The sequence below is a fragment of the Syzygium oleosum genome, unplaced genomic scaffold, assembly GCF_021117445.2.
Source record: "Syzygium oleosum isolate NSW1041296 unplaced genomic scaffold, Sole_v2.1 Sole_v2.47, whole genome shotgun sequence".
In the NCBI taxonomy this organism is placed as follows: Eukaryota; Viridiplantae; Streptophyta; class Magnoliopsida; order Myrtales; family Myrtaceae; genus Syzygium; species Syzygium oleosum.
This window is the reverse complement of record NW_026607531.1, coordinates 1,880,145-1,888,946: the sequence shown is the minus strand read 5'-3', so window position 1 is coordinate 1,888,946 and position 8,802 is coordinate 1,880,145. Positions and strand designations below refer to the sequence as shown.

Here is an 8,802-nt window from a genome sequence, read left to right as displayed (position 1 = left end):
GGGCCGCCCTCGCTCGCCCAGGCGAGGGCGAACCTCACCCGATGCCGGCGAGGGCAGCAGCCTTCGCCCAACGCCGACGAGGCCCCCCCTCGCCGGAAAGGAAAAAAAAAGAAAAAAAAAAGAAAAAGCAAAAAAGACGAAAATGCCCATGGACTAAATACATTGGGGTAAATTTGTCACAAAAAGCAAAGTTCGGGGTTTTTGGTGTCACAAAAAAAAGTTTGGGATAAATGTGTCACAAATGGCAAAGTTTGGGGTTTTTGGTGGTTTTTTCCCAAAAAATTTAAAAGATCACAATAATGAGGCGTATCAGGATCCTTGCTGAGCCACATCTTGGAAAATTTTCTTCGCCACTGCTCTCATCCTACTTTCGCTGTTTATTTTCTTTCATCACTAGATATTTGCTCATCCAGTGTCGTAAGGTTCCCATACCGCACCAAATTCATGAACCCTTTCATTTTCCAGGCAGATACATTCTTCGGGCTCAATTTACGCAAGTGATCGATTGTGATCCCCTTTTCCCCCTTGTCCTTTCCTCTAGGACTCTTTTGTACTCTCCAACTACCGAACTACCCATTTTTCATTAATCCATGCTGTGTCTTTCCATCTATTCCCTTTGTATATCTATCAGCTCTATAATCTTTTTAATCACGGGTTTTGTTTTTTTATCGGTTTTTTGACTTGTTGTTTCAATGTCAGGCACATATACCTAGAGGACTTGATGCGGTTTATGCCAGAAGATTAGGCTGTTAAGACAATGAGTCTATTTGAAAGAACATCTAAGAGCCAGAAAATTAGCAAATCATCCTTAAAAAGACTGGGTGGTAAAAGATCGTAGAAAGTATCTAGCGTCGTTATCTTAACTCTTTTAGCACTTGATTGAAATGTTGGTATAAGTCAAATGAGGTCGTATATAAAAAGAATAAAATAATGACAATATAATTCTAAGGTAAGTCATGGAATGCGGGTATATAATTAAGTGATAACTAATTGTGACCTCATCTAAGGTTCTTGACAACCGACCAGCCCAAAAGTACACAATACGCCACAATTAGAACCTCTTAGCCTTTGTATCTAGGATTGCATTTAAACGGTGCTCGACCCGGTGGTCCTGCTTTAGTGGGTGAGCTTGATCTTGATCGTAGGTGGACCAGTCTGTAGCCTCACCATATCTTATCTTAGGCAGAAGACTATGTAGAAGCTCATGCTATGGAATTGGGAGGAAATGGTGTTGATGTTGATATGTGGTAGGTTGGTCTCTAGTTGGGGCAACTGAATCATTGTGTTTTTTATTGAGAGCAACCTTGGTACGTGAAAAATGGTTCTTTATTTGATTTATGGATTGAGGAAAACAGTGCAGAATTGTCTGTGGTTGGGGCTGATCTTGCTAGCATGGCACTTCCTGTTTGATAAAAAGGTTGAGAGAGACTACTAGCAAGAACCTTTGGTTGGCGACCAAGATCTTGGTGAGTTTCTTGGTTGGCATAGTTATTTAGCTTGCGAAGACTCTTATAGTCAAGGTCTTGGCATATTTTCCTCCACGCGAGCACCTATTTCGATAGGATTCAGTAGGCTTTGTTCAATCAGCATGTGTTTGAGACACTTTCAGGCCCATTAGTCGAGATGAGGAAAATGGAAGAAGCAAAGGAGAAGATTGCAATCGAAGTTGAGAAGCTACAGAAGGCAAGGGCTTTATACCTCTTGACCTTAATGCGGCTTAATTGCCAGTGAAAGGTAGTGGGAGAGTGTAGAGCAGACTATTCAGCTCCTGAAAGAATTTTGCAAGATGATGCCAAAATTGATAGATAAGATAAAGTTTGAGGATTTTTCTCGAATAGTTTGTCCTATTGTATAAAAAGGCTTAATATGGCCAAAACAATGATACGGATAGGGATCATCAGGACAGTGAAAGAGTAGAACAAAAAAATTTAAAGGATCACAATAATAAGGCGTTCTTGGATCCTGCTAAGCCACACTCTGGAAAATTTTATTCGGCGCTGCCCTGGCCTCACTTTCGCTATTTATTTGTTTCGTAGATTCATCATCCCCAGATATTTGCTCATCTAGTGTCGTGAGGTTCCCATGCCGACCAAATTCATTAGCCTCTTCATATTCCGGGGAGATCCATTCTTTGGACTCAGTTTATGCAAGTGATCGATTGTGATCCCCTCATCCCCCTTTCCTTTAGGACTCTTCTGCCCTCTCCAGCTACCTATCACTCTCCTACTACCTTTTGCTGGCTATTAAGCCGCATTAAGGTTGGGAAGTATCATAGCCATCGCCTTCTGCAACTTCTCAGCTTCGACTGCAATATTCTCCTTCTCTTCCTCCATTTTCCTCATCTCGACTAACGGGCTTGAAAGTGTCTTGCTCACATGCTGATTGAACAAAGCCTACTGAATCCTATCAAAGTAGGTGCTCACGTGAAAGGAAGATGCCAAGATCTTTACTATAAGAGTCTTCGCAAGCCAAATAATAGTGCCAACCAAGAAACTCACTATGACCTTGGTCACTAACCGAAGGTTCTTACTACTGGTCTCTCTCTCAACCTTTTTATCAAACAGGAAGTGGCATGCTAGCAAGACCAGCCTAAACCACAAACAATTATGCACTGCTTTCCTCAACTCATAAATTAAATAGAGAAGCCTTTTCCACGTACCAAAGGTCCTCTCAATAAAGAACACAATGATCCTAATGTCCTAACTAGAGACCAACCTCCCACATATCAACACCAACACCATTACCTCCCAGTTCTGCAGCATGAGCTTCCACAAAGTCTTCTTCTAAGATGTGGAATGGTGAGGCTACAGACTAGTGCATCAATGATAAAGATCAAACTCACCCACTTAAGCAGGACCACTAGGTCGAGCACCATCTAAATGCAATTCCAGACACAAAGGCTAAGAGATTCTAATTGTGACGCATTGTGTACTTTTGGGCTGGTTAGTTGTGAATGACCTTGGATGAGGTCACAATTAGTTATTACTTAATTATATACTAGCATCCCATGACTTACTTTAGAATTATATTGTCATTATTTCCTTCTTTTTATACACGACCTCATTTTACTTGTACCAATCTTTCAATCAAGTGCTAAAAGAGTCAAGATAACAACGCTATATACTTTCTACGATCTTTTACCACCCGGTCTTTTTAAGGATGGTTTGCTAATTTTCTGACTCTCAGATATTCTTTCAAATAGACTCATTGTCTTAACAGCCTAATCTTTGGGCATAAACCACATCAAGTCCTCTAGGTATATGTACTCGACATAGAAACAGCAAGTTAAAAGGCCAATAAAAAAACAAGACCAGTGATTAAGAAGGTTATAGAGCTGATAGAGATACAAAGAGAGCATAGATGGAAAGACAAGGCATGGATTAATGTAGAATGAGTAGTTTTGAATTGTAGCAAGGCAAAGTATTCAGCTCCTGAAATAATTTTGCAAGATGATGCCAAAATTGATAGAAAAGATAAAGTTTGGGGCTTCTTCTCGAATAGTTAGGTCTACTGTAATAGAAAGGCTTAATATGGCCACGACAATGACACGATTAGAGATCATCAGGATAGTGAAAGAGTAAAACAAAAAAATTTAAAAGATTACAATAATGAGGCGTATCTAAATCCTTGCTGAGCTATATCCTAGAAAAATAAAAACTAGGCCCACTGGAAATGCTGGAGATGAAGGCCCGTGTGAAAAGGAGAAAGTTGAGCAAAGATTATGGGCGCTGAGGATTGAGCATATGCACAAAAAGACGTGGATAACAAACTCTCTCTCATCTAACTGTATGGATTAGAGTATATAAAGGTGAATTTTGCTCGTTAGAAGGGGAGATGATTTTTTTGAGTTCACAACTAAGAGAAAATTGAAAGCAACGCAAGAAATTTGTTCTCGGGGAAAAAGGAGATTCGGGAGGTTTCTACAAGATTCTTGCTCTTTTTCATCATCTTTCAGATGTCATTAATCGCTCGGAGGTGATTTCATCACCTGCCGAGCATACTCTCTGTTGCTTTGTTTTCTTGGTCGAGAGTCTCGAAGTGCTCCATCTTCGGTTCAAATCTTGTCTCTGGTGCTAATCTCCTCAGTCAAAGCATTATGAGATTCCTCTTGTCATTTAAACCGAAAATCGTGGCAAAGAACTCTTCCTTGTTGAGCTTTTCCGTCAATGTGTACGTCACCTCTTCGGCTCTGTCCTGTAGCCGAGAACTGCAAGGAGATTAAGTCCTATCTAAAGCTCCAGCATCGTCGATCCCACTTGAAGACCATTAGCAAGGTTCTCCTAATTGGCTTCGTTACTAATTGTAGCATGTAACCTCGACTCCTCTTCTTTGCCGTTATAGCTCCGTGAGCATGCGCTCATGAGAGCATATCCAATTTCAGCTTCTTATTGAGAGGTCGCGACAGGTGTCGGGGGATATATGGGTTTAGAGGTAATCCCAAACACAAACCGATGGTCCACAATCAGTTCGAGTTCTCTCAAACCCTTAACTCGCACTACGGTCGGAAATTCATATAGATTCAATTAACCCTATTAAAATTCTATATGAGGAGTCGCCACTAGTTTATTGGGGTCGACTAAGAACCAAGTGAAGTATGGGAGTATACCTCACTTGTTACACAACCCGAGATCTAGGATCGAGGACTTGATTATATTGCCCTTTCAGTACTCAAACTTGATTATATATGTCAACTAAAATATCCAGTCTTTTTATAAAATTATGAATCCTAAGGTTCTCGCCCCGCTAAATGTCCATACAAATGTTTGTGTGTTTATTATGATTCCAATGTATGGCCAAACCATCCAACTAGGCTAAAAAAAATAATATAAACTCAATCAAGGATCAAGGATACTACATAGAAGGCTAAAACAAACACATCAAAAGCGATAATAAGAGGAGAGTAAAAAGTAATATGCGATAACAATAAGCCGATACAAGTCGGGCAAAGAATATTACACGACCTCATTATTGAGCCCTGGGACAGCAACTCCCATGAGCTAAGTTCTAATCAAATTCAATTTTCTAAATAAACTAATTTTCCTATATTTAAATTAGAGAAAATCAAAACTCCCTAATTCCTAAACTATAACTAAACAAAACTAGATTAATTTTAATACTAAAATCTAACAACCTAATCAAGGTCTACTTTTCTAACAATTTTTCAAATTTTTTATTTTTCGGATTTTTTTTTCTGGAAGGACTTGGGCGGGCTGGGCTCGAATATCGGCTAATCTGATCCTACGAGTCTGGGCCACAGATGCAAATTTGGACTCTTAAATCGGGCCCTTTCAATCTATCTATAATCATTCACTAAAAATATTAATTCAGTCCAAACCTATTCGAGTGAAATTAAGCGCAAACTTTCTAAAGACCAAACCAAACCCAAACTCAATTAAAATCGTAACAAGCTCATGTTAAAAAAAAAACTCAACTTAGGTCATCTTTTACTATGAACAGATTAAACCCATGATATTTTTTTTTTCTTTTTTCTTTCTTTTCTCTTTGATTTTTTTTATTTGTTTGGGCGTATTCCTTTCATCGTCTTCTTCAAGACAAACCGGGAATGCACAGATCCAAAAAAAACATAGCTCACTACACCAGATTATCAAAACTCAAAGGTCATCATACCAGAACGTCAAGATATCAACCGTATATTCCTTTGCCGATTTCTTATTTGTATAGCAAGAACTACGCCCTCACCATTTGCCGGACTGGAATTCCAGCAGGAATCACCGATGACTTACCGTGACAACAGTGAAACCTTCACAAGGAAGAGCACGATCTCAGCTCCGGCCGTTTTATCGCAAACGGTCACCGTTTAACATGAACCATGCAAATACAACAACAGCAAAAACAAGGAATCAGTAATGTACTCGAGGACAACAAAATGTAATGGAAATCAAATCAACCGGCATGTGAAAGAAATTCTGGATTGACAGTAAATTGACTTAGCAAACAGATCCAGTAATCAACATTTTTTTAACAGAATCATCTAGGATATGCCGCATTGGTTTCTAATGGAGCTTATAGTCACAACCACGGATCTAACTCGTGCATCTAATCGAACAAAATGGTGAGCATCGTGTAAAACAATTCCATATGCAATACTAAGTCTACATTTCAGTCCAAAGTATTTCTTGAAAAAGTTTTAATTCCTATCAATGAAAATTAGTTCCAACCCCAATCGCTTTCCAGAAAAAAACATCAACATCTGACTTCAAACTAACCTTTCGTCTGCAAAATAACCGAATCAGAGCGTTTCGAGTCTTACCTTGCTCAGGAGGAATTTTGATCGCGATTATTAGTCAAGCGAGCACGATGAGATTCTGGAGAGCGTCCCTGGGGAAGATGAGCGCCAGAAACTTCTAGCGAGAATAGACCTCCTCGAATTCTCTCTACCAAAGATCAAAGAACAAGGTGAAGCAGACGATGGCTTCAGACAATGTTCGATAGCGACTGTGACGGTTCGCGAATGAAAGAAATCCACAAAACGAAGTGTTTTAGAGCTCTCTGAGAACTGGACCTGATGGAGATGATGATCACGGGGATGGATGGAGATTTGAGTGTGTATTGGAGGATGACTGGCGTGAAGAAGCTTGCGGTGGAGTAACGGCAGAAGAACGCCGCGCACAGATGAGAACTGGAGTGGATATCGTTTTCGTCACCTCCCCTCCAATCTCTCCTTCCGAGCGGTTATCTGGCCGGATCTTTTGCACCACGATTTCCCTTGATTTTCGCAATTCAACTGAATAGATGAGTTTGAATGAGTCAAAAATAAGAGACTCGTTTGACCGATTAAAATATAAAAAAGATTTAAGGTAAATTCAAAGGGTTTTAAATTGCAACATTAATAACTCAAAAATAAACTTAATATGGAATTCGATCGAAAATCCTTTTTTTCTTTATTTTAAGTTTAGCTTTGGCTCATGTGATCATAAGATTGAGCTTGTAATTTTTTTTATGTCCTTACATACTTTCATTTACGAGATTCGAATCAATAGGGTAATTTTTTAATGAGTCAAAAATAAGAGACTCGCTTGACCGATTTAAAAAAAAAAGATTTTAGGTAAATTCAAAGGGTTTTAAATTGCAACATTAATAACTCAAAAATAAACTTAATATGGAATTCGATCGAAAATCCTTTTTTTCTTTATTTTAAGTTTAGCTTTGGCTCATGTGATCTTAAGATTGATCTTGTAATTTATTTTAGGTCCTTGCATACCTTCATCTACGAGAATCGAATCAATAGGGTAATTTTTTTTTGTCTACTAATTCATTATTAATGATTCCTTTTGAGTTAGTTATGATATTTTTCGACTTGTGATTATCTATATTTTAGTATTTAATTTATTTTTTCATCCTTCATATTTTAAAAAATTCCACTTACTGGAATTTGTGAGAGTTTCCATTTCAAATTAGTGCTTTTGCACTATAAAAAAAATTAAGTTTTAGCGACGAATTTTGCCATGAAAAATTTGGCAAAATTCATCGCTAAACGAATTTGTGACGAAAAAAATTTCGTCGGCAATTTGGCGTCGCAAAATTTAGCAATGAAAAATTTCAATTTTCGTTGCTAATTTGCCACGAACTGTATTCGTGCCAAAATTCATCGTTAATTTACCACGATTTTTTTTTTTGGTCAGTAATTTGCGACAAATTTATTCGTGGCAAAATTCGTCGCCAATTTGCCTTGAACATTGTTCCGAGACGAATTTAGCGACAAATTTTTATTAATTCTTTAGCGACGAATATTGTTTAGGGATGAAATTAGCGACAAAATTTTATTTTTGCAATGAACTTTTATAATTTGTGATCGTATGATAAAATCATTTCTTCTATTTTTCGATTTTAAAACTAATTAAAAGCAAAATTAATTTCTAGAATTTGTATTTAACATTGATTAAGCACTTAATAACATCAAAATATTATAATAATATCAAAATGAAATACATTCATCTACATTTTCCATGTACTTGAACATATAGCTCAATGTACTTGAACATCCTTGGCAAATCTCCCCCTCCGCGTATCAACACATAGCTCAATGTACTTGAACATAATCCTCTCAAGAGGATTATGTTCCCTCCGCTGTACATCCTGACTGTTGTCCTCAAAAGCAGACACGGCCCTCGCTCGAGCCAAAGAGGATTGGTTGAAACCACGCAACTTAGAGATACCGTGACCATCCACAGAAGTCCCTCGGATAAGCTTGTCCCCAAGCTTGTTGGTATTAAGGTCTCTCCTTCAATGAGTATCACCTGACAAAATCAGCAGTCAAGGGACCGACACTGCGTTATGTATGCATTTAACCATATAAAAAGGGTCCAGAAGTAGCAACAATAGATTACAATCTACAACCTACTCATAATAACAAAACACGTGCGAGCCACCTTAAACTCGATACAAGATTGAATAATTCATATAAACATTGTCAGACAGTCATCTATTCAAAGGTCTGGCTACAATGGGTTGAGGGAATGAGCGTAATTAGAATTCTTCTTTCCCCAGATTGATCCCTTAATGCATAGACATGTCGCAAGAAAATTGACCCATGCATTGCATGTATTTGCAGGCTATTCGAAAATACAAAACAGGTAGAGTACTAGGGATATGCTTACCTTGGCTATAGAAAGAGTTTTAGCAGAAAGATCACAGCTCAAAAGCATTACACCTTTCAAGCTACAAAAACCACACATGAAGCATCAGAATCAAGAAAATGAATCAGGAAATCTTCCAGGTTCAAGCCTAAAGAGTTACAAGTATTCTGGAACTTGCCTCTGAACTGCCAATGCTATGGATGTA

The 8,802-nt window shown here is 38.2% G+C and overlaps 1 long non-coding RNA gene across 1 annotated transcript; it reads right to left on the bottom strand.

The window, feature by feature from the left end:
* Positions 1-7,896: 7,896 nt before the first annotated feature.
* On the bottom strand, positions 7,897-8,686 carry LOC130136680 (uncharacterized). Its single transcript, XR_008815460.1, has 2 exons — positions 8,619-8,686; positions 7,897-8,258 (listed from the first exon to the last, which is right to left on the bottom strand). It is a non-coding gene; the product is annotated as an uncharacterized LOC130136680 (long non-coding RNA).
* Between the last annotated feature and the right edge of the window lie 116 nt (positions 8,687-8,802).